This window comes from Hippopotamus amphibius, chromosome 8 (genome assembly GCF_030028045.1).
Source record: "Hippopotamus amphibius kiboko isolate mHipAmp2 chromosome 8, mHipAmp2.hap2, whole genome shotgun sequence".
Lineage (NCBI taxonomy): Eukaryota > Metazoa > Chordata > Mammalia > Artiodactyla > Hippopotamidae > Hippopotamus > Hippopotamus amphibius.
The window spans coordinates 108,364,372-108,389,079 of record NC_080193.1 but is presented as its reverse complement, the minus strand read 5'-3'; the positions used below and the strand labels follow the sequence as shown (position 1 = coordinate 108,389,079).

The 24,708-nt window shown below is 38.3% G+C and overlaps 1 protein-coding gene across 3 annotated transcripts in view; it reads left to right on the top strand.

The window, feature by feature from the left end:
* The first annotated feature begins 886 nt into the window (after positions 1 to 886).
* Positions 887 to 24,708, top strand: part of SLC39A10 (solute carrier family 39 member 10) — a 92,732-nt gene continuing 68,910 nt past the window's right edge. The window contains exon 1 of one of the 3 annotated variants that reach the window (XM_057744773.1): positions 887 to 975. The gene's annotated coding sequence lies outside the window, so the exon portion shown is untranslated. Of the gene's footprint in view, positions 976 to 18,061; positions 18,164 to 24,708 lie in introns of those variants that run through there. The other 2 variants (XM_057744771.1, XM_057744772.1) reach the window with 2 other exon arrangements.

Here is a 24,708-nt window from a genome sequence, read left to right as displayed (position 1 = left end):
GTGGTACCTGATTGAAAGGGACAACTTGAAGAAGAAATATTTTCCGTACTGTTGCAGGAATAATTGAATATGTTATTTTACTTGACATCTATTTTTAAAATGTTAAATTGAATCTCTGATTAGAAAATTCAATCTCTAATTAAAACACCAAACATATCTTAGCCCCGAGCTATACATATATTTTTAAAAAGTTAAAGATGTTTTCTCAAAACACAACATTACTTCAAAGTTTAAAGAAACTTTTTTAAAAAAATTTATTTATATTTTTATAAATATAAAATATATTTGCCAGATCTTTGCTCCCTGACCAGGGACCAGGGATCGAACCCGTGCCCCCTGAAGTGGAAGTGCAGAGTCTTAACCACTGGACCACCAGGGAAGTCCCTATGTTTTTTTTCAAATGGGAGCAAATTCTTAGATGAATTTGTAATTTGATTCATTTAACCATAATTTACTTAAAAGTTGCAGATACCTTGTCTTCTGTTAGTGCTTCAGGATGGTTTAAAAAACATGTTGATGAAGGGAAATAGATTAATCTTTGCTGAGTCTTTGATTTGGAGTTATCTCTGAAAAATAATCTTTGAAAACAATCTCAATTTTTGATTAAGAATATTTACTAGTATAGGAATTCCTCAGCGGTCCGGTGGTTAGGAGTGCGAGCTTCCGCTGTGGGGGAACAGGTTCGATCCATGGTAGGGGAATTAAGATCCCCCATGCCATGAGGCGGGGCAAGAAAAAAAAAGAATATTCACTAGTGTATAATATCTATGTCCATTTGCAACAGGAATGTAGGGAAAGTATTGATGTCATCACAAGATGAATTTTACTACATTCTTTTTTTTTTTTTTCGGCCATGCTGTACAGCTTGTGCGATCTTAGTTCAAGACCAGGAATCAAACCCATGCCCCTGCAGTGGAAGTGTGGAGTCTTAACCACTGGACCACCAGGGAAGTCCCAATTTTACTACATTCTAAGGTAAAAAGCAATGCAAAATTTTATGGGTATACTGATCAATGTTTATAAGCTATAAAATACAAAACAACTAGATTATATTTATGACACAGATGGAAGACTTCAGGAAATGCACAATACTGCTATATATAAGACTACTAATTATCCTTATAAAGCACAATTACTGAAGCTGCTGCATCATACCATGGCTGTTACTTCATCTGGTGATAAAAAGATAACACTACTCTATTTTGAAACCTCTAAAATAATAGATCTTGATGTGGTGGCATCTATTCACTCCAGAGCTAGTCTAGACTAAAATATGTAAGTGAATCAACAGCATTTAATGTTTGAGTTTAAAACATATCTTTATGTCATTTAGCTATAGAATTATTACACGTTAGAGGAACTGAATGTTGACTTTTACATAGGGAGATGGTTATTTTCCTAAAGCCATTCTTCATACAGTAGACTAGATTTTCCTTGGAGAGGCAGGAACTCTGATCTTGCAAGGCACAAAGAGCTGTGGACCATTTCTGCTTTTGCACTGACACACAGAGGGGAAGAAGATAGGAGAAATAAATGAAAGTCATATTAACTTTTTTCTATTTAGAAGACAGTTTGTTTCTCTTTTATATCTTTGATTTATTTCCCTTTCTGAATCTCACAGTGTGATATTCAAAGGTTAAAAGCAATTGAATTAGAAATCTTCAAACCCACATGCAGGTATCAACAGACAGGCCTGTTTTATCTTGAAAAGAACTCTTTACTGTAACCTGACAATTCACAAATGTATTGTTACTTCTGTTACTCATGTCCACGTCTCCAACTTTGGTGGTACAATGCTTGTTGTGTTAACACAGAAATAATGAATACTTCCCTATTGGTCTACTACATAATCTGAAATGTGATTTAAAATTTTTTTTTTACTTTATCTTGGAGCCTGGTTGATTAACAATGTTGTGTTAGCACAGTTATTCAGGTATACATATACTTGTATCTATTCTTTTTTGAATTCTTTTCGCATTTAGGATTACAGAATATTGAGCAGAGTCCCTGCACTGTCCTTGTCGGTTATTTATTTTTAAATACAGCAGTGTGTACATGTCAATCCCAAACTCCCAAGCTGTCCCTCCTGCCACCCTTCCCCGCTGGTAACCATAAGTTTGTTGTCTAAGTCTGTGAGTCTGTTTCTGTTTTGTAAATAAGTTCATGTGTATCCTTTTTTTTTTTTAAGTTCTGCATATAAGCAATATCATATGATATTTGTCTTCTCTGCCTGACTTACTTCACTTAGTATGATAATCTCCAGGTGATATTTGACTTCTTGACACTTGGATAGATTCCAAGAGTTTTGCCTCTGAGTGCCTGGTTGCTTTCTGATCCTGATTATAATTCAGAGACAGTGATTTTCTTAGTCCCTCAAATTTTGATGTTATATTCTAATCCCTTTGAATAGTTCTCATGTTTTTATTAAAATTTATTGTTGTCTCTTATTCGATTTGCCTCCATAGAAGAGACCTATTTTAGTCATTCAACTCTGGTAGGCCTCCTTCCAGCTGTTGCTAAATGGTTTGTAATAATTTTGTTTTGCTGCTCATTTCATGGAGTTTCGGATGTATCAAGCTCCAGGCTTTTGGAGTCTTTTGAATAGTGATGGGTTGACAGGAAATGTAAGATTATGTATGAATAAAGTTGCTTTTATCTTCAAGGAACATAAAACCTGTCAAAAAGTCATTTAAACAATAAGGGAAATTATTACCTCACATAACAAGAATTCTAGAAATAGGGCAGTTTCACAGTTGAATAATTCAGTGATTCAACAATGACATCACTTTGCCCAGATGCTTTCCATCTTTTTACTTTCCAATATTCAGTGTATTTGTCCTCATGGGCAGGTTATTGCTAGGTTTCCCATGTAGATGACAAAGTCCAGAGGCAGAAAAGGGAAATTCCTGCTTCCACATACCTTATTGGAAGAAAAAAACCTTTCTCAGAGGCCCCTTTGGCTTACTGACCAGAATTATGTCACATACCTATCCCAGAACAGATTGGTGAATGAAATGGAATATCATACTGGCTTCAGTCAGCAGTGGTTTATGGTACCTGAGGGCCCTGTGATTCTTTCAGGGAGTTCACAAGGTTAAAATTGCATTCCCTAACAATGCTGAGATGTTACTTGCCTTTTTCACTCCACTGACAGTGGAAAACAGCAATGGTGGGTAACACTCCCGGTTGCTTAGCACAAATCAGGGCTGTGATATCAAAACGTACTAGTAGTCATTGTGTTCTTTACTGCCAGGCTCTCACATGAACTTTGTTGTTTTTCTTGTTTTCTAGTCCATCTTGAAGCGCTTTTGTTATTTCAGTCTCATATTGTATGATTGAGTTGTGAGCTGAAATGTCTGCTTTTTTCATGGAACACCTCTTTTTAAAAAACAAACAAACAAACCTGAAAGAACAAACAAAGTATGGTTATTCATACTTGGGTGTTTTGCTGATATTTTCTTGAAAATGAGCAAAGTGAGCCTGTCACTTCAAGGAAAACAACTGACAATACTTGTTGCAAATGATAAAATTCAAGCTTTCAGGTGAAAATTAGAATGCTGGATAACTTGTATCCACCACTGTGAGCTTGACAGCTTCCCGGTACTTAGATATATTTTCTGATGATATTGGTGGTGATATTAACAAAAGTGATTTTTTGATGTGGTGTGATGAAATATGTTAGCATTTGAAAGATCTTCATAACTTAGTGATTATTTTCCCAATGACCAATGCATGTTGCAAGATCAGTCATGGGTGATTCAAAGACCAAAATAGACTAAAAGATTTGAGGGTAACTGAGCACAAAATTTTATTAATCTGTTTTCAGATTCCACATTATAATTAACTTTTGAGGACCAACCACTTTTTGAGTTTGGGTGTAGTGTTAAAGAATATCCAAAATTATCTGAAGAGGCTATTAAAATATTTTTTCAACTATTTATTTGTATGAGGCTGGATTTTCTTAACGCACTTCAACCAAACTACAGAGTGAATGCAGAAGCAGAGATGAGAATCTACTTTTTCTATTAAGCCAGGCTTCTCAAACTTTTTTTATTTTGAAAAATATAGCTATTTTCCAAAAAGTTTTATTTATATTAATATGTAACAGGTTTATTGTTTTTATTTTAAAACTAATGTCTTTAAGATTTTTAATTTTTAGTTTCTAAAATGGTAAATGTTGATAGATATGACTCACATAAACAAATGTACTTTGCAGCCTTCAGTACTTTTAAGAGTGTAAAAAGATCCTGAAACCACAAAGTTTGAAAACTACCTGGTTTAGTCCAGAACTTTACCATTTGGGCACTGGTAGATGATGTTATGTTGTCTCAATAAAATTAGGATTCTATTGACAGAATGGTCAATGGCTTCATTAGAGATCAGTGATCTGGCCACAGTTTAAGCTGAAGGAGAATTTTTCCAGTGGCGTGTGGCAATTAGCAAACTGTGACTTGTCTTTGGGAAATGTTGGCAAAGGGTCCTCGGGTCTCAGGGACAGGGACTTCCTACTGCAGTGCTCCTAGGCTGCCGGATTCTAGGGGAAAGCTTTCTTCAAAGCTGCACACAGAAAATGATCAGAGGTAGTTAGTTGCCTTTCATGTTCATTGGGGATCAACCTGAGTCACTGGTCTGGCTCCCAAAAGCAATGTTGTTCATTGTCCCAAGCCGGGGATGTTTCTTTCTTTCCCACGGAACACAAAACAATGATATCTCATATCGCTGTCTCATACCACGACTGGAGGTCTCAGCTGTCCCTGGGCTCAACTCCAGGTTCCATAAGTCAGCCAAGGCTATTTTGATTGATGGAGTGGTACTTATTCAGGAAAATTAATGCAGTGACAGTTAAGGAAGCAGGTAGAAATAGAATTAAACAATGTTTGTATGAAATCAGAGAGGGTAATTGTGGTAAAAAAAAAAAAAAAACAGTCATGGATACATGCAGGGATCCTATTAGATGACTGGGCAATTATAATTCTCTCAATCATGATTGAGAACATAATAGGAGCCACAGGATTGGGGTTTAAAACAAGGGCTTCTCCTTTGAACATACTTATTTTAATATCCCTGACAGTCTGTAGGTAGATATGTCCATGAGGTAGTTAGAAGTATGGCCTGACTTTTTAAGAGAGATTAGGCTTAGAATACATATCTTGGAATGTTCATCATGAAAGTCATAGTTGAAGTTATTGGAATCAGTAAGATCTCTTTCCCCCAAGAGATAAAGTGAGAAGACAAAGCAGTCAAAGATAGAAATGTAGGAAATATCATTAAGGGATGGGAAGAAGAAGAATCCAGTATTAGAGACTGGAAAAGAGTGTTATTCAGGAAGAGAATAAAGAGAAGTATTATTGAAGATGCTGAAGAGAGAGTTTCCATAAGGAGATTATCCTACATACAGGGCAGGATGAAGATTATGAAAAGGCAATATTTGGCAAGTAAAGAATCAATGATGACTTAAAAAAAAACTATTTTTAGAATAGTTTTAGATACACAGAAAAATTGTTGATAGTACAGGGAGTTCTTATGTACCCAACATCCAATTTCTCCTATTAACATCTTATGTTGGTATGATGATATATTTGTTATAATTAATGAACCAGTATTGATACACTATTATTAACAAAAGTCCATAGTTTATTCAGATTTCCTTAGTTTTTACCTGATATCTTTTTTCTGTTCCAGAATCCCATCCAGGTTATCACATTATATTTAGCCATCATATCTTCTTAGGTTTTGACAGTTTCTCAAATTTTCCTTGTTTTTGATGACCATGACAGTTTGAGGAGTACTGGCCAGGTATTTTGTAGAACGGTCCTGATGTTTTTCTCATGATTAGACTGGGGTTATGGATTTTTAGGGTGGAAGACCACAAAGGGAAAATGCCATTTTGATTACATTCTTTCAAAGGTACATATTATCAACATGATTTATCAGTGTTGATGTTGACCATGATCACCTGGCTGAGTTAGTGTCTGTTAGGTTTCCCCCCTGTAAAGTTAGTCTCCCCTTTTTATACTGTCCTCTTTAGAAGAAAGTCACTACATATAGCGCGCACTTAAGGTGGGGAGTTATGCTTCCCCGCCTTGAAGACAGAATATCACATAAATTACTTGGAATTCTTCTACATGAGATATTTGTCTTTTCTTCCCCACCATAAAATTTATTTAATCATTTGCTTTTATCAGTATGGACTCCTGGATATTTATTTTATACTTTGGGTTGTAATCCAGAACTGTCTTTATTTTGTAGTTCAAATTGTCCCAGCTTTGGCCATTGGGAGCCCTTTCAGTGGCTCCTGTGTCTCTTTTACACAGCCCTGTTCAATGGTTACTTGAGTTAGCCATTTGACCAGAGCGGTGAACACAGGCATGACCCTGTGTTGAGAAGTAAACTAGTGGTGAAGCAGAAAAACAGCTAAGTAGTGCCCCAAATCAAGATGAACCTTAATATTTGTCTTTACAAGTCCTCTAGACATTGTAATCTCAGAAAAACACAAATAGATGGAAGTCCTAGCAGCTGTGCCATGAAAAGCCCCAAAGCTTTAAACAAAACCAAACCAAACACAGAGTGATCAAATGGGATGAACACTGAAAAGCCACTTAAAATTTATATCTGATGAGACCGAGAAGATAGTTATGGTTTGTTCTTACTACTTTTATATTTGCTGTATGCTAATTTTTTAACAGAGAGTAATGTAGTAAATGTTAATTATAATGTGAGTACGCCAGAATTTTTGATATATTCAGAACTTCTCTGTGAATGCCAGCAGTGCAGGATTACAGAGAAATGATTTGATTTTAGGTCTTATTTAAATTCTTGCAAAGACTTGGTCTTCAGAAATAGTATAAAAATGTTTTCCAATGAATAGGTAATTTTTTTCACAATGAACATCTTCTAGCAGTAAAGCAATTCAAAAATATTTAGAAGACAAAAGCTGTGTTCATTTTGTTCTCTGGTCATTTGAATTAACTGATGACTTTTTTTTTATTTTTTTTATTTTTTTTATTTATTTTTATTTTTTTGGGGGTACACCAGGTTCAATCATCTGTTTTTATACACATATCCCCGTATTCCCTCCCTTCCTTGACTCCCCCCCCTCGAGTCCCCCCCACCCTCCCTGCCCCAGTCCTCTAAGGCATCTTCCATCCTCGAGTTGGACTCCCTTTGTTATACAACAACTTCCCACTTACTATTTTACAGTTGGTAGTATATATATGTCTGTGCTACTCTCTCGCTTCGTCTCAGCTTCCCCTTCACCCCCCGCCCCCTCCCATACCTCGAGTTCTCCCGTCCATTCTCTGTATCTGCATCCTTGTTCTTGTCCCTGAGTTCATCAGTACCATTTTTAGATTCCGTATATGTGAGTTAGCATTTGTCCTTCTCTTTCTGACTTACTTCACTCTGTATGACAGATTGTAGTTCTATCCACCTCATTACATATAGCTCCATCTCATCCCTTTTTATAGCTGAGTAATATTCCATTGTATATATATGCCACATCTTCTGTATCCATTCATTTGTTGATGGGCATTTCGGTTGCTTCCACGTCCTGGCTATTGTAAAGAGTGCTGCAATAAACATTATGGTACAAGTTTCTTTTGGGATTATGGTTTTCTTTGGGTATATGCCCAGGAGTGGGATTACTGGATCATATGGTAGTTCTATTTGTAGTTTTTTAAGGAACCTCCAAATTGTTTTCCATAGTGGCTGTACCAACTTACAGTCCCACCAACAGTGCAGGAGAGTTCCCTTTTCTCCACACCCTCTCCAACATTTGTGGTTTCCAGACTTTGTGATGATGGCCATTCTGATGACTTTTTTATATAAATTATTTGTTGGCTGTGTTGGGTCTTTGTTGCTGTGCGAGGGCGTTCTCTAGTTGCGGTGAGCGGGGGCTACTCTTCGTTGTGGTATGTACGCTTCTCATTGCGGTGGCTCCTCTTGTTGCAGAGCATGGGCTCTAGGTGCTTGGGCTTCAGTAGTTGTGGCACGTGGGCTGAATAATTGTAGCTTGCGGGCTCTAGAGCACAGGCTCAGTTGTTGTGGCACACAGGCTTAGTTGCTCCACAGTATGTGGGATCTTCCTGGCCCAGGGCTCAAACCCATGTCCCCTGCATTGGTAGGCAGATTCTTAACCACTGTGCCACCAGGGAAGCCTTGATTCTGGCTTTTTTGTAAGAATTACCTGAGAGGTGATTTAAAATTCAGGTTTTGATTTTTATCCCCAAAATGCTGGTTGGAAATCACACTTTTAATAAGAAGCCCTATAGTCTCTGATGCTGATGCAAGTCATCCTTAAAACGCTCCTTTACAAACACTGGTGTAGAATTATAAATAAGAGGACCCACAAGAAATTGCCTACATGTAAGGGAGTTTAGACAACAAAAGACCTTGAAGAAGATAGGAAAGGAGCCACTAGAGAGGCTGATGAAACATCAGAAGAGTGCTCTCTGCTGTTAAGGGGGAGGGGGAGGATTCTTACCTGAAGAAGAGCAAGGCTGGTGGTGGGATAGCTAGGCAGATACCTGACTTGTTGGGAAGTCAGCCTGGGAGAAAGATAGTATCCCCTTGGCTACTTTTTAAGCTTTGTGTCTTGGGCAAGTCTTCTTAACCTATCACCAAACCATCAAATTCCCTGTGTAGTTGAAGGAGGAAGTGGTTTAAACTGCCTCAAAAGAAGCAGAGAAATCAAACAGAATAGCCAGTTAAAAGCGACCACTGGATTTAGTAACTAAGGTCACTGGCGGCACTTGGATAACCTGGTAGGGGTGGAAGCCCAGTTTCAGCAGATGAGCTGAGAAAGTGGGCTGAGTGAGTGTGTAAAAAAATTCTTTTTTAAGAATCTTGGCTATGAAAGGGAGGAAAGAGAAGTCAGAATGTGTAAATATCCATTGTTGAATTGGGAAATAATGAGATACATGCCCTTCTTCTGAAGGTCTGTCCATCCTCATTTCATTTCCGTTGTGTGGATTGATTGATCAATACTGTAAAATCTTCACTCATGCGTCATAGAAGATAGTTATTAAGTAATATTATTTTGCTTATACTTCAAGTTAATGAAATGATATTCAGTCATACTTATCATCTCTTCTATTAATTGTTGGAATGGATAAACCACTTTGTGGAATAGCTCCAATTACTAATGGTTTGAAAGAAGTGCCAACTATGATAGGTTGGGGTTGGGTGAAGGAGACAAGAAAGGAGAAGAAAGCAGAAACTTGAGCCTGAATTTCTCAGTCTCCTTCTTACCTGTCCTCTACTGGCCAATCATGTATCACTGGCAGAGCTTGCCCCAGCAGCCCAAACTGGTAAGATTCTGTCATCCCTTAACCGGGCTTAGTCCACAAGTCAATTCATCCATCGCTGATGAAGAAAAGCTTACCAGAACTTCATTGTTCCAGTCATTTTTGTGTTAGCTGTTACATCCTGTCCACCCCTAGACACCACTCCCCTTACCAGGTCAATCTAGAACTGACTGATTATCAGTCACCAAACTTTTTCTGTAATGGTGCTGTTAAATTGTTGTTTAAATTTAACAGTTTAAATATTGCACAAATGCACTAGATATTTAAATGATGTGCTTTGCTTCCAGTATGTAATGCAAAAAAGTATAAAAATTCAAATGAAATATAAGCACGAGTGTTAGAGCTTTATTCTAAACATAGCCAAAAGTTCAATTAAGTGCAAATTAGTCATTTCTTTGTTTCCTTCAAAGAGGGTGGGTCTATTTTAGAGTGGAGCCAAATAGTTTAAAAGTCACATTTACACCACTTTCAAAGCGTGCCCAGTTTGCCCCACATATGACATGACAATATCATGTTGGCTGATGTCATTAGTGATACATTTTGGTTATCTCAGACCTGCTCCAGCTACAAAGCTTTGTTCTGTATTTCAGCTTCTTATTTAAAATATAGGGGAAAAAATTACAGTCTAATTCTGAAAACTTATTCCCCAAATTACATTTAAAAAACTAGATTTATAAAATCATTTATGTGCTATAATTTGGTCCAATTCCTAGAACATTATAGACACTAGATATGTTTGGTTAATTTGCATTTATTTCAATGCTTTCTTTATTTTTTATGGAATTTTTAAAACGCAAAAGTAGAGAAAATAGGATGAGCATCCATCTAAGCCTCACCGCCTTCAACAGTTTACACAGGAATAATCTTGCATCATCAGTACTCTCATTGCATTATTTTAAAGCAAATCTCAGACAATCTATTTCATCCATAAATACTCCAGTCTATTTCTCTAAAAGAAAAGAACTCGTTTTTTTAGCTCAATTTTATTACCATACATTTAAAAATTAATAATAATTCCTTATTATCAAATACCCATCAGTATTAAAAATTTCCTGATTGTCTCATACTTCCTTTTACAATTGGATTCTTCAAATTAGGAATCAAACAGGCTCCCATATTGAAATGTTATATTTTGAATACTTATTTAACTATAACTTCAGCCAACAGTCTGTGCAGAACAAAAATGTCACATGATCCATACCTTCTACTAGGTTATCTTCTCTGCTAACTTGCCATGTCATGTAAAGAGTTTACAAAATCTATAAAGATTTTGATTAGTTTATTGACCACCTTTTTATAAATAAATTCTCAAGGATTTTTTTTTTTTTTTGTCTTTGGGAAGAATTTTGTTTTCAATAATTTACTAAAGTATTAATGGCCAGTCTGGGCTGGCTTCATCATGGCCATACAACCTGTACAATCACACAGGATCCCACACTCAGAAGGGCCTGTGGCTTGGTTTATTGCTCTGCTGTTGCTGTCTTGAAATTCTTAATACTTTTGATCACTGAGCCCCACATTTTCATTTTTCACGGGGCCCTACAAAGCTATATAGCTGGTCCTGCTGGTAGTATAAAGGCTAGGTAGAAAACACATGACTCCCTGTTAATGTCTTAAGTGAGTTCTCACTACTTATTAGAGTCTACCTGAATCCCCTACCTGTATCTCTAACAGGGTTATTAAAATCTGACTAGACTTCAAATTACTGACCAAAGCACCTTTGACCAAGCAGTGTCTTTTTCAAACAGTATCAATGCAAAAAATGGGAATGGGTTTGAGAATACTTTTTTGCATATTTAATATTTCGTTATTGACCATCAATAATGTAAGACTTTGGAACATTAGTGCCTGAATGCAGTAAATGCTATAACTGCTTGTTATGATTATTAGTTATTATTATCATTTAGTATTGTGTTATTTAGTATCTTGGCTCTCAGTGTAGCTTCTAGACAAGAAGACTTGAAATGCTTCAAAAGACATTCTTTGATAGATACTAAATTAGGAACATAATTGCAAAGAGATTATTTTCTAAGTGATCATCATAGTTTTCCAATTTGATCCTCATTTCAGTAGCACAAATACCACCTGGCTTGACACAGGTGCTCTTAGTTGCGGCATGAATGTGGGATCTAGTTCCCTGACCAGGGCTGGAACCTAGGCCCCCCTGCGTTGGGAGCTTGGAGTTCTAACCGCTGCGCCACCAGGGAAGTCCATGCAAACGTATTTATTTATGTTTGTTGTGAACTCTCTCCACCCGTAGAAGACAAAAGGCTTTCATGAGAGCACACATCCTGTGTCTCTCGGAACACAACCCACACACAACGTAGAATAGGAGACGTGGTTTTGGTATCCTTCATGTGGAAGCCTCAGTTTACCTGTGCCTCCAACAAGCCAGGGGGAGTGTGAATGAAGGGGATTTGGTCTTGGACTTGTATAAAGCTGGGAGTGCCATTAGCATTTTTGCTGCCATAGCAACCCATATTATCTCGAACATAGCACTTATTACTCTGTACTGTAATTGTCTATTTAATTACCTCCCTGACTGAACTGTAAGCTACTTAAGGATAAGAATCATATTTTGTTTGCCCTCACTTTCCAGCTACATGGTGGTTTGCACATTAAAGGAGCATGCACTTTTTCCTGTAGGTATTTTCATCCCTTAAAACTTGCCCTTTTTTCCAAGGTAGACTTGCAGAGGAGGTAGATTCATCTAAATCCAAGGACTGAAATGAACCTTTAATCCACTAAATGAATTTCAGTTTAAATTTGCTGGGATATATTTGTCTGCACCTGACCAATTCTTCATTGATTAGCAGATTAATAGCTCATATTATATGACTATAATCAAAGTTATTAACATACACCTGATTCTACCTAATTTTTAACTTTACTGGTATAAATAAATACTTGAACAGCTACATCAAATCACCATAAAGAGGGGAAAACTTTCATCTAAATGTATAACCAGATTGGCTAATTAACATTCTAATTTAAGAGACTGTGGAATAAACATCTCCCTTGGAATTGATTCAAGCTAGTCAAGCTGGAAGATAAAGCAAATGTTCACATTATAAGTATCTTTAAATGTTTTTACTCTATTCTCTATTCCATTTAAAATTTTCATTGACCTGTAACATTTACAGCCTGGGAAGCCACCACTTTATGGTTCTACTAATTTTTTTAAATTACCAACTTTTGCAGAGAAAGTATGTAGATATTCTCAAAAAAAATTGGGACCTGCACACAGTCACAAGTAATGTAAGGATTAAGAGCATAGCCTCCAGAGCCAGACTGTCTGGACTGGGGTCCTGGCTCTGTCACATGCTAAGCACTTCAGTTTTCTTCACCTATGAAATGGCATAATAATATCTACCTTGCAGGGCTGTCATAGGAATAAAATTAGTTACTATATTATTTTAAATGGCACCTGACATTTTAAACCATACACCTTCATGTGTTTAGGGTGGGAAGAAAAACTGTGAAATATAACTGCTTATAGAAAGCAAGTATCATTGTAATTGGAATGAAACTTGAGTGTGATGAAATCATCAGAGGCTGTAGATGAGATCTATAAGAAAGTTAAGCATAGTAGGTTGCTAACTACTGGACACTGCCAGAATCATTCCTCACAAAATATTAGGAAGTTTCTAAGACTTATAAAGGTGTGTGCTGGTAAAAAGAGGTGATTTATGGGATTCTGTGAAGAATGCAAAAGTGGCTTATTCTAATAAAAATAAAATATGATTTGAGCTTTACTTGGAAACAGTGCAAGAAAAATTCGGAAATCCCTACAAGCTTCTCTTGTTTTGACAATTCATTTACTGCCTTCCCTAATATTTAGAATTTTGCTGCTTTCTTGCTGTCAGATTTTTAATAAATAAAGGTAAGCAATATTTGTTAAGATAAACCAAGTGTGTCTTGGTTTTAAAAGATGTACTTGATTGTTTTCGTAAATGTCATTTGTGAAATGAGTCCCATTATTAATTATCTTGGAAGCCCTAGGCACGCTTTGAAACTTGCTCTCATGTGGTGACATTTAAAAATGAATTTTAAAATGAGTTTATTAATTTATCTACTTACACAAATGATCCTGTTTTAAAGAATATTTACATGGTAACACTGTTATTTCATTTGCATGTTGATAATTTTTATTAAGTTGAACCATAACCATCCACAAATATTATTCAAATCTGTAATATTCATGTGGATATTTATGTTACTGTCTTTATTCCTTTGGAATAAGAGTTAAGGTTTGGAAAGTTGATTTCCACTGTGCCTCCAGAATTTCCAAAGATCCAAAATGGCTGCCTGTTGGCATCTAGGCACCCTTGGTTAGTATAAGGGGCTGCTTACCAAGCCTACTGTTTTTCCTCTTAGTATTCTGGGAGTGAACAAGGCTGGCTGGAAGCAAGGTTGAGAAGTTGGCAGTTTGTCTGATTTTCCTTCTGTCCCTTTGTACCACACTACCCTTAAGAATCTAGATAATCAAATTTTCTCCCTTCTTAAAACTTCCTCTTTAGAAAAGACCAGAAAAAAAATATATTCTCAAAGCAGTACAGATAAGTAATAAAATGGTAGTAACTTCCCTCAGGGTCAAAGTCTCCTTGGTTTCAAGGCCCAGGAATGCAGTTCTCAGTGTGAAATTCCAGGGATTGGTGAGAACAATAGAATACGTTTGAGGGAGAAGCTTTTCTGGCACCCTCATGTGGTCAGATCTGTTGGTCTGTTATCCTAACTCTAGCTCTGAGCTTCTTGCTTTTGTTTTTTCTTCTGAGTGGGTCTCCCCCTTTCTCCTAGGCTAGGTCTCATTCCTGTTTCGAAAGGACTTGCCACTGCCAATCAAAGGCTTGGATCAGAGGCTCTAAGCTTCTCCATTACTGTCTTTCTCCCAGTAGGGATGTCTAATGCTAAGGGCCTTTTGTTTGTATCATAATGAATTGAAACTGAGGGATCTGGCTAGTCTAAAGTTAGCATCATCTAGGCAAATCACATAGAAGTTAACTTTCTACCCCCTGTGAAGAGTTGCTTCAATTGTTGTTTTGTTTCATTTCTCTAATCTATTTTTATTCTGCAGAGAACCTGAAACTCATTGAATAAGCCTACCAACTCAAAGTGTTCTCACTTGTCAGGCGCGTCAGTCAAATGCATCTCTTACCTGGGTGGGATTGGTCTTTCTCTCCTTGGCTTTGTGTACTCTTTTCAAAATGGTGGGCTCTCTGGAAGAGGATGGCCTTCTCCATTTCATGAGTCCTGCTTTTTAGAAAGAGAGGCAAAGGCAGCTGTGCGTCTCTCTGAGAACTTCCATGTAAGCTCTGAAGGCCTGTTTATCTTCATTTTAGGAATGGCAAGTCTTTAGGTGAGACAGAGCCATAATTTCTCAAGGGATCAAAAAAAAAAAAATACACAAAACCTGCCCACAGGCCTCACTTCCCATCCTGACCATGGGGTTGACATGTTAGATGTCACACAGTGCCACAGGCCTCAAAGAGCAGGGAGGGGGGTGTACCTTTTATATTTCTCTAGCTTCAGATCTAAAGCTGGGGCTTAATTTCCAGGCTAAAATATGTAGTCTCTAAAAGTGAGTAGGCAATTGTTAATTTTGAGGCCTAGGTTTAGAACATATTTCTGAGGTCTTCTTTTCCCAGTTCTTTAACACCTATTCCTGGTAGGTAGTACTCTCCATGTCAGGGCTATGAAACCAATATAATTTAGTCTTCCTTCTCTGGGTATAAAGTTGTTTGAACCAAAATTTTTTGGCCATGTAAAATCAGTTTAAACTAACATGGATTTAAGGAGGTTTTGTTATCTTTGGTTATTACTAATCTTGATTTATGGAAAGAACTATTAAGTTTGAAAGGTTTGATTTCTCATAAGCATCATGTTCTTAATACATTTAATTAATGGCTCTTTGTTGTGTATGATAACAATTTTCCCCTCTACTAGAGGTAAAACCAAGTGTATGATGCGGATTTTCTTTATTCACAGCTAAAGACTGAGGTATGAAGTATGGTTCTTATTTTCTCTATTTATTGTAGCTGGTTCTTTTCTAACCCTCTGAGGTGCAAAAAAAAGCCATTGGATTTATTATATCATGCTTCACAAAGGTAGATTGGTCGTGCTTAAAATTCTAGATATGTGAAATAAAACTGTGACTGAAATAAAACAAATGAGAGGTAAACTATTTACACATAATTCAATACTTTCTCTTCCCCCCACATATTGCAAATCATCTATACTGTTTTTATAGTTCAGATGAGCTTCTCTATGAATCACATGAGATGGCTGGAAAAAAAAAGTCTGACCTTTCAGAAAGTTCCATGATTCTAACATATTAGAAATTCTTTACCCTAGAACTGGTATAAATACAAAACTGGTAAAAATAAAACATATGCTATAGTGATATTTTTGCTGCACTTTCCATTGTTTACCTCAGCGGGTGATTTTGAGTAAGCCTGCAAATGGTTTTCTGAGATTCCTTTTCCCAACAGGAAAAGTAATATACAAGTTTGCTGCTCAATCATTATCTTACCTAGTAATTTTGCTCTAAGCCCCTGCCTTAATCAGTGTGCACATACTTGATCATATATGAGCGTTTGAGTGAGTATATAAAAATCGTAGAAGACATAGTCTGTTTTCAGTTAGATTATCCTATAGTTTCATGCAGGGATGATATTTAAAATATGTAAAATTAATAAAGCATAAGCACCAATAAATTAGAATGGAAGTCTTTGAGAAGAGTTGGGTCCTTGCAGGTTTCTTTCTTAGCCAGGCATTAACCCTTTAGTTCCTGAAATGTGGGAAGTCTAGGGAATCCTGAGAGAAATGGCTGGTATAGGGATGGGGATCATGGTGGAATTCAACTCAGAACTGCAGCTGTTGACCAACTTGTATATTTCAGTATTTGATCAATGGTTCTCTGTGCCTGTGTGTACCAGCTGAACATTATTAAGCCTTGTAAATACATAATTAAAAAGCAGCGAGGGTGTGAGTGCCCTAAAATGTAAGGAATGTGAATGCTATATCTTATTGAAATTTAGGAGAAAAATATTGCATATATTTTAAAGTTGCTGAAATAATGTGTTCAATAAAATAATTATGAGCCTTAAAATAGAGTAATTCAGAAAATTTTTATGTTTTTGACTGAAAAGATGTACTATATATTGACTTTATTAAATCTAAAGACTAGTTCTTAGTTTATAAAATCTAAAGACCTCAGAATAAATTTAGACCAGTTCCCTTAATTTATCCATGAATCTGAGGACCGTGGCCATTGTCTCCCACAGTTAGTGACAATGGTGAGACCTGAAGCTAGGACTCATACTTGATCTCTTTTCTCTATACCTCAGGACTTCTCCCTTTCCCTAATAGCAGCAGTGGAGACCGGCAGGAGTGGGGTCAATGGATTAGCATTTCCAAACGAAACAAAACAGTAGGCATTTATCGAACACCTAAAAGATGTTCTTTGCAGAGATACAAAACAAACCCAAAAGCAACCTTCATTCATAAAATAGGCAGAATAGCAGGAATATGTAGCCATACTAACTGGGTTTGGATCCCAACTCTTCCTTGGTCTTAGGCAAGTTACTTCTTGTGTCTGTTTCCTGGGGTAGGATAATAATACCTACCTCGTTGTGTTATGAGGATGAAACTAATATACACGTAGGGCACATACGAAGTACCTGACACACAGTAAAGCTTGCTATTACTATTGATCATGGTTTTATGCACTCTGCTAGACATCAATAAGGCACCCCCAGAACTCTGGCTGGATACAGAAACAGGCACACACCAGACAGAACAGATAAGCCTCACCGTGGAGATCAAATAAGTGCCAAGAAGCAGGGTAATGGAGCAAAGAGAAAGTGTCCAGAGCCACCTTTAAAGTAAGTACAGGTTGTAAATTGCTTATGAAGAGGAGACAATTCACATGTCAGGTTTGGTGTGAGCAAAGGAATGGATGAGCTCAAAGCAACGACGAGCACGATGTGGTCAGGAGTCCATGGAACTGCTTGGCTGGATCGGGAGGTTTTGCTATTGGCTGTTAAGAAATAACGAATTAAGCAGTAGGAGGTGGTGGAAAATCTTGGAAAGCTGTCCAAAGCCTCGAGAATTCCTTTAGTGCATGACATGCTCTCTGGACTCAACTTTTTCTTTTAGGCTTGTAAGGCCCACAGGAAGTGCTCTTTAGAACAAACTGGGAGGTAGGGGGAGGGAGAACTATGCAAAATGCCTCGTACTTAGCACTAAATAAGTATTAGTTCCTTTTTCCCCTCAGAGACTGAAAGGTTACTTTAATAAAGGGGAGGCGTTAAATCTAAACTTTATAATTTTTCAATCTGAAATCTTTTGGCTGGAGCGCCTGCGTTTAGAGTTTCCCTTATTCACCCGCCTCCCCAGGGCCGCTGCAACCGACAGGCAACGCCGGGAGAAGAGGCGAGGGGTGAAAGGGCGCTCCACGCATGCGTTAGAAACCGCCCCAACTCCCCCGCGGCGTCTTTTCTTGGAACAAAACTAGCGCGGAGCAGCGGAGCTCCGCACTTTGCGTAGACTCGAATTTCCTACTGCTCTCACGGTCCATGTGGAATCCCCCGGCAGTGCAGTTCCGCTACGCAAGTTGCGTTATTCGAAGTGAATGGCTGGGTGGTGCGTGTACGCCCAGAGCGTAGCACCCATAGGCGGACCGGGTGCGGCTGCGCAAGGACCTGAGTGGGCCATGTACGCCGCTAGCGTAGCGTGGTGTCTGACGCGCGGGTCTCCGCGACGCAGTTGGCGCAGCCGGCTTTGGTGAATACACGATTTGGTGCAGCCGGGGTTTGGTACCGAGCGGAGAGGAGATGCACACGGCACTCGAGTGTGAGGTAACTATAAAACCCCGATTTGTTTACATTCCCTCCCCCAGAACCGGCCCCGTGCGCGGCGGAGACTGCGAGTCCCGGGACGGCGGGGGGGTAGAAAGGGAGACAAGGACCGAGGAGTCGGGGCTGAGTCCCTCGGGGATCCGGGCGCTGGGCTTCCCGCAGCTGCTGCAGTCGGCGGCGGCGGCGAGCCGAGCAGAGCGCGCGGTGGGCTGCGCGTGGGGCGCCGCAGCTCCTCGTGTGCGCTCTAGGCTGCCGCTGGGTTAGCAGCCAGGCGGCCTCCGCCCCGCGTGTGGGACCCGCGCCCGGATCAGCCTCCTGCCGAGGCTGGGGGCCGCGCGGGGAGTGGGGGAGTGACCGCTGGGCAAGCGGTGGCGGCGGTTGGGGGGCTGCGCGCGGGCGGCCTGGGGGCCGAGGGTGGCGTCGCCGGCGGAGGCGGGGACGCGGTCGCCCGAGGGTGGGAGGGTCCGCAGTCCGGTCTCGGAGGGGCTTGGAGAGGGGCGGCGGCGAACGCCCCCGATTCTTCGTCTCGCGTCCTCCCCTCCGGTGTATCGCGGGGACCCCGGGATGCAGTCTGGGCGCAGCTGTTCCGGCCCCGGGAGGCTAACGGACGGTGGCGCCTGTGCTGCTGCCGCGGGAGGCCTCTTGGGGGTTTGCTTTCTCCCAGACCAACCGAAAAGCCGAGGCGGGGCGCGGGGGCGTTGAAATTGAAGCCAGCTGGGGTCCCTGGAGCTGAGGGCTCGGGTGGGGCTGGGACTGGGTCGGTGGGGGAGTCCGGGGGTGCCGGGAGGGGGCGCGGCAGCCTGGGCTTTGTTCCTGAAAGCCCTTCGGCGGAGAGCGATGGGGGGCCCCGCTGGGGCGGTACGTCGGGGAACCTTCGCGGCCCCTCCCGGGCCTAAGGGTCTGCTCAACTCCTTTCTTCTCCCTTGGGACCCCCGAGTGCCCCGGCTAAGAAGGGGGCCTGGTGAGGGCGCGGGCGACGTGACGTTGGAGGTCTTCCTGTGGCTTCTGTGAAGAACGGTTCACGTGGGAGCCTGTCCACATGAGCTGTCTTTATGAGCGGGGCACGAGGAAGAAATATCATGGCAGGATCTGCAGCCCTCAGTCGGAAGGGTCCTTCACGCAAATCCCTGTTTTAAGTAATAGTGACATTAAAGCACATAATTTAAAAAAGTTGGTAGGTTAGACTCAAGGTTTTGTTCTTTTGGGTTTTTTTTCACTTTCATTTAAAGTCTTACGCCGTTCAGTTCTCTCGTTTTACCTTGGAACTGAGTCATTCTTGATGGAGCAGAGCTAGCATGTGGCAAGTTTACATTCATTTGTGTGTGTGTGTATTTGATGGGTATCTAAATTCTACATAGTTAAGAACAAGCAAGTAATGTATTGGAAAAGCTGGAGATTCAGCATGTAGTTGATTGTAGTGCAATTGAAAGCCTTAAGTAAAGACTCTTGTGTACTGTTTTTTGTTAGGACTTAGAATTCTACAAATTGTAAGTATCTGGTGTCAGTTTCTTTTTCTAGACCTTGTGGGTCCATACCAGACATCCCACATCCCTACATGTGCTGAATACTTACATAGGGAGAAATAGGTAGTATCAGTGATGAGTGATCTGAAGAAAAGAAAATAATGATTCGCTGGAGGGACTTTTAAACTTTTCTTGTATGCTGAAGCTCAGAATGCTGATTTTAAATGTATGGAATACATAGGATTACAAGAGAAACCAGTTGTACTGAAATATAATTACCGAAGTGTTAAATATGATGAAGGTAATTCATGCTTTAGTAAAGTATTAAATATGAAGGGTAGTGGCAGGTTTAATAACTAATTTCAAACTAGTGAGGACTGTAAATGATCTTTAATAGGATTTAATTTGAATGATTTATATTAATAGTGTCAGGTGCTACATATTACTCTGATTTTTGCCTACATTTATAATTGAAGGGATAACTACATTTCAGAATCAATTAAAGTTAAGATATATCTTACGTATCCAAATTCACAAACCTGAATTCTATACACAGCCCTCTGGTTAAGAACCCCCACGTAAGAATGAGTTTGTGCTACTTTAAAAGAAGTGGTTAACTCTGAGGTGACATCAGTAATATATTGCATGATAGTCTTATTCTTCCTGTTAATTTCTATTCCACTAACAGCTGAAAAGCCAACACATTTCTTCCCCTTTTTTGAGCACTTGATTTAAAGTACTTGCAGGAGGCCTCAAGTTTGCTATGTAGGTTCTACTCTAGGAGGTGTGTTTGTTTTTAAACAGATTTATGGAGAATGTAGGGTATAGCAGTTATAACGGGAAATTGTTCTACAGCAGGAATGATCATTTGCTTCTTTTTTTTTAAGAGCTTTTATTGACCTATAATTGACATACAATAAACTGCATATATTTAGTGTAGAATTTGATATTTTTTCTTATTTTTTTAAGTGTGCAATTTGATTTTTTTATTAGTAATGTGTGTATGGCAATCCCAATCTCCCAATTCATCCCTCCCCAGCCCCCCCAATCCCCCTTCCCCCCCCCACTTTTCCCCTTGGTGTCCATATGTTTGTTCTCTACATCAGTGTCTCTATTTCTGCCTTGCAAACCAGTTGATCTGCACCATTTTTCTAGAGTCCGCATGTATGCTTAATACATGATATTTGTTTCTCTTTCTGACTTCACTCTATGACAGTCTCTAGGTCCATCCATGTCTCCACAAATGTCCCAATTTCGTTTCTTTGTTCCTTTGCTTTTAATTAAAGAGAATTTACGTTGGTGCTGTTCCCTCCCCTCACCCCTAACCCCAATTATTTGAAAGAATGTAGGGTTTGGGAGTGAGACTTAAGGTTCAAAACTGTCCCATTATTTACTAGTTTGGTTACTTTGAGCAGGTTGCTTTTCTTTATCTTTTATCTGTAAACTTGAAGTACTAGGAAAACCTATCACAGGGGTTTACTGTGACCTTTAAATGACATAATGAACCAAAGGACTACAGATAATTAATTCATTTTACTTTTCTATGTACAAACCTGTTAGTTCTTCGTTAGCAGTTGAAAGACTACTTTCTGTCTTGATTCCAGAATGAGGTTTAATGGTCTCTACTGGGCCATTGCGGGGGATGCTGTTATCTTATTGTTGCTGTTATTCGTTATGTAATAATCCATGGAATTTTTTCTGCTGCTTTTGCATTTTGTAGCTTATAATTCCGTACATATGACTTGTTTGCCCTGCCAGACTAAACACCTTTTGGGGCACATACTCTGCAGCTTTTTGTCATATAATGCACACGACACCTTATTTAGTGAATGTGCAAAGCTTGGTTATCAGGCTCTTGAGTTAAAATTGTTAATTGAATGATACAAAATTTAAATTTAGTATTAACCCAAGGAAACATTAATACTTAGGAGTTTTATATTTCAGCCCTTGTCTGTAGTGGCTGCTCAAGAATGGGAATTTTCTTTTTAAATATCAAAAGGACTTTATCATTAGTACATTTTAAACATTCACAAGATGCAAAAGAAGGTACACAGTAGGAAATGGAAAAGAAGTGTAGGTAATCAAAACCAAAAGCTAGTTGTTTTCCTTTATAACAGAGGTTTTATAACTTTAAAGTCATCTTCCATTACAAGTGTAATTCTCATTAAAGATATGCTAACTTTAGCTTAAAGTTACAAGTTAGAGGAGTGCCCAGATTGTCCCAACAGTTTGATGCTGCCCTCTAGTGTTAGATTCCCCTTGAAGTTTTCATGAGCTTATCTTCATCTTTTCCTAAAACAAGACTATTAAAGTTACAGTGAAATTCCTTAGCGCTATTTATCTAGTCTACCTTGAGAGTTCCTCCAGCTGGTTAGGGTTGCTAATAAGAGTCATTTTGAGTTGGTTAACTTTGATTGCTTTTAACCCTAGTTTTTTGAATAGGGGGTAGATTTGGATGGAGGTAGAACAGTATAAGGCCAAGTTTCCTTGCAAATTATGTTGGGGGATTTTTCAGACAGGAAAAGGGCTGTATATTAAATGTGTATCTTTGAGGTTAGCTTTGGAATAGCAGCTGTTACTTCAGTCCTGACTTTTTCTGGCTTTAGTCCCATTATAACTTTGAATTGCCTCTGCTGTACTGAAAAATAAAATGTTAAAGTCACGTGGTGAGTTTTTTTTAAGTTGAAATTTTTGGAACTTTGACTTTTATAGAATGATTTTTGAAAAATAGAGTCTCAGGGGCCTTTAATAACCACAGTATTTCCCATAGTCATTTATGTAAACTAAGATTTCATATTATACCAGTTATCAATATTCCAAACTACATTTTTCATTTTCATTATTTTCTGTTTGTAAGTTCTGTGAATAGACCACACAGTGACTTCTGGGTTTTTCCAAAATAAGCAAATATATTCTTGACAAATATTTCCTACAATCAGAATATTCAAAAGTGTGTTCAGTGGGTTTGAAGGCAATTTTCAACTGAGATTGTAAAGTTTTAAATAAGAGCATTATTGAAATTATTTCCAACTGCTTAAGAGACCACACTTTTAATGTTAAGAACACAGTAATTTATTGTCATAGCACATCAAAAAAAAAAAAAAAAAAAAACCAGTGTCAAATTCTTTTTTCTTATCAGAACATAAGGTTTTCTCTTTTTGTTGTTGCCAGATGTAAGGATTGGATATTTAATAGATTTTGTTATATTTTTCATGTTAAAATATTAGAATGGGTGGTGGTTACAGGTTTGTAAGCATAGGGATAAAATCTAAAATCTTTTTCAAGTAGTGTTTCAATTATTTTCATTAAGAGTTAGTGGTAGATAATTCTGTGATTTTATAGTTTATATTTACCCATTATATTGTATATTTTACTGCTGAAAGAGAAGGTATCAGATGATAATTGTTCTTGCATTAGCATTCCAACAGCCATGTTTACCCTTAATATGTACACTGTTTTGGGGGACCATCCATCCCATTCAAAAAAGAGGTTTTTGGGGATTAGAAAAGTAAATCAGAATGTTGTAGGACATATCTTTATCTTATTAATACAAGATTTTTATGTACTTTCCTAGGACCTGGAAATATTGTTATTTGAATTACTGTGGACTATTGTATGAAAGAATTATTTTTAATGCTGTAGTAATTATTGAAGACTTGTCAGTTGGTGATCACTTTAGTTTTTAAGGTTTATTTTCATTCATATAGAAGTAGAAAATTAAGTCGCTTTCCATTGTAGTAACAAGGTCACAAATACATATATCCCACTGCCCTGTTACTTTAATATCTGTAAATGAAAAATCATTACAGATGTGCCTTCATACCTCTAAACTTTTTTTTGAATTCACTATATATTCTGTGAATTTTTGAGTTTTGGAATAGTGGTTTCTTTCCCCTATAGTTGTCTGTTGAATTGGTAAGTTTTTAAGAATGTGTAGATTAAGTCAGGGGTTAGCAAGCTATGGTCATGGGCCAAATCAGTCTGCTTTTGTAAATTAAGTATTAATGGAACACAGCTTCCTTGTACATTTATATATTGTATATTGCTGCTTTATGCCATGATGGCCGAATTGAGTAGGTGCCATAGAGACTATACTGCCTGCAAAACTTAAAATATTGAGTATCTGACCCTTTTAAGTCAGCCAACTCTGGGATCCAGTTCTTCATATTCTGTTATTATTTGACATGTTTCTGTTTTTAAAATACTTAAATTTTCTCAGTACCTGTGTGAGTAAAATACTTTAGTAGAAAAGCATTCAAATATAAAGGAATGGGTAGTAATGTGAGTTCTCAGGTATTCTTCACCTAAATAGTGTGGAAGCTTTTCATCCCTCCCCCTATCTATTTTCCTCTATAGGAGGAGTAGCACCTTTATTATGATTCCTGGAGTTGGAATGTGGCTTTCAACCTTGAGCTACTACCTAACTCTATCACTGTGTTTCTACTACTTCTTAGGTAGTGTCTCTCACAGTTTACCTTCTCTAATTTAAAAGTTGACTGTGTCTTCCTTGTACCTCCTTCAGAGCAGAAAATGTTCCATATGTCATGTTTATTTTTATGCCTTCTCCCTGCCCCTTCCTCTTGTCCTCTTTCCTCCTTTTTCCTCTCCTCCCATTCCCCTCATAAAGCAATCCATGGTTGCATGTTTACAAGCCTGTGAACAAATGTTTTGGTATAATACTTCTCAGTGCACCTTTGCTGAAGATGAATCATTACTATATTCTGTTTACATGTGAAGAAGTATACTTTGTGCTGTGTTGTAGAAGAACATACCCTCTTGATGAAGGGGGCTATGGAAAGATTGATTTATATACCTTATCTTAATATATAGAATAAAATATGATTTGTTATTACATTATAAATGAGATCAGAAAAACTATAATAGAAAAATATTTTATGTAGTTATTACATAATTGTATATAGTTACAACAAAAAATAGAGAACAATTAGATATTGTGTGTTATGTTGAATATACAATATATATTATAAAGCAACAAGATCATGTTTTCTGTTCCCATGGACCTTTTTTAGATGTTCTCATGTACATGCACAGAAACCTATGTAGAATTTCAACTGACTTCAT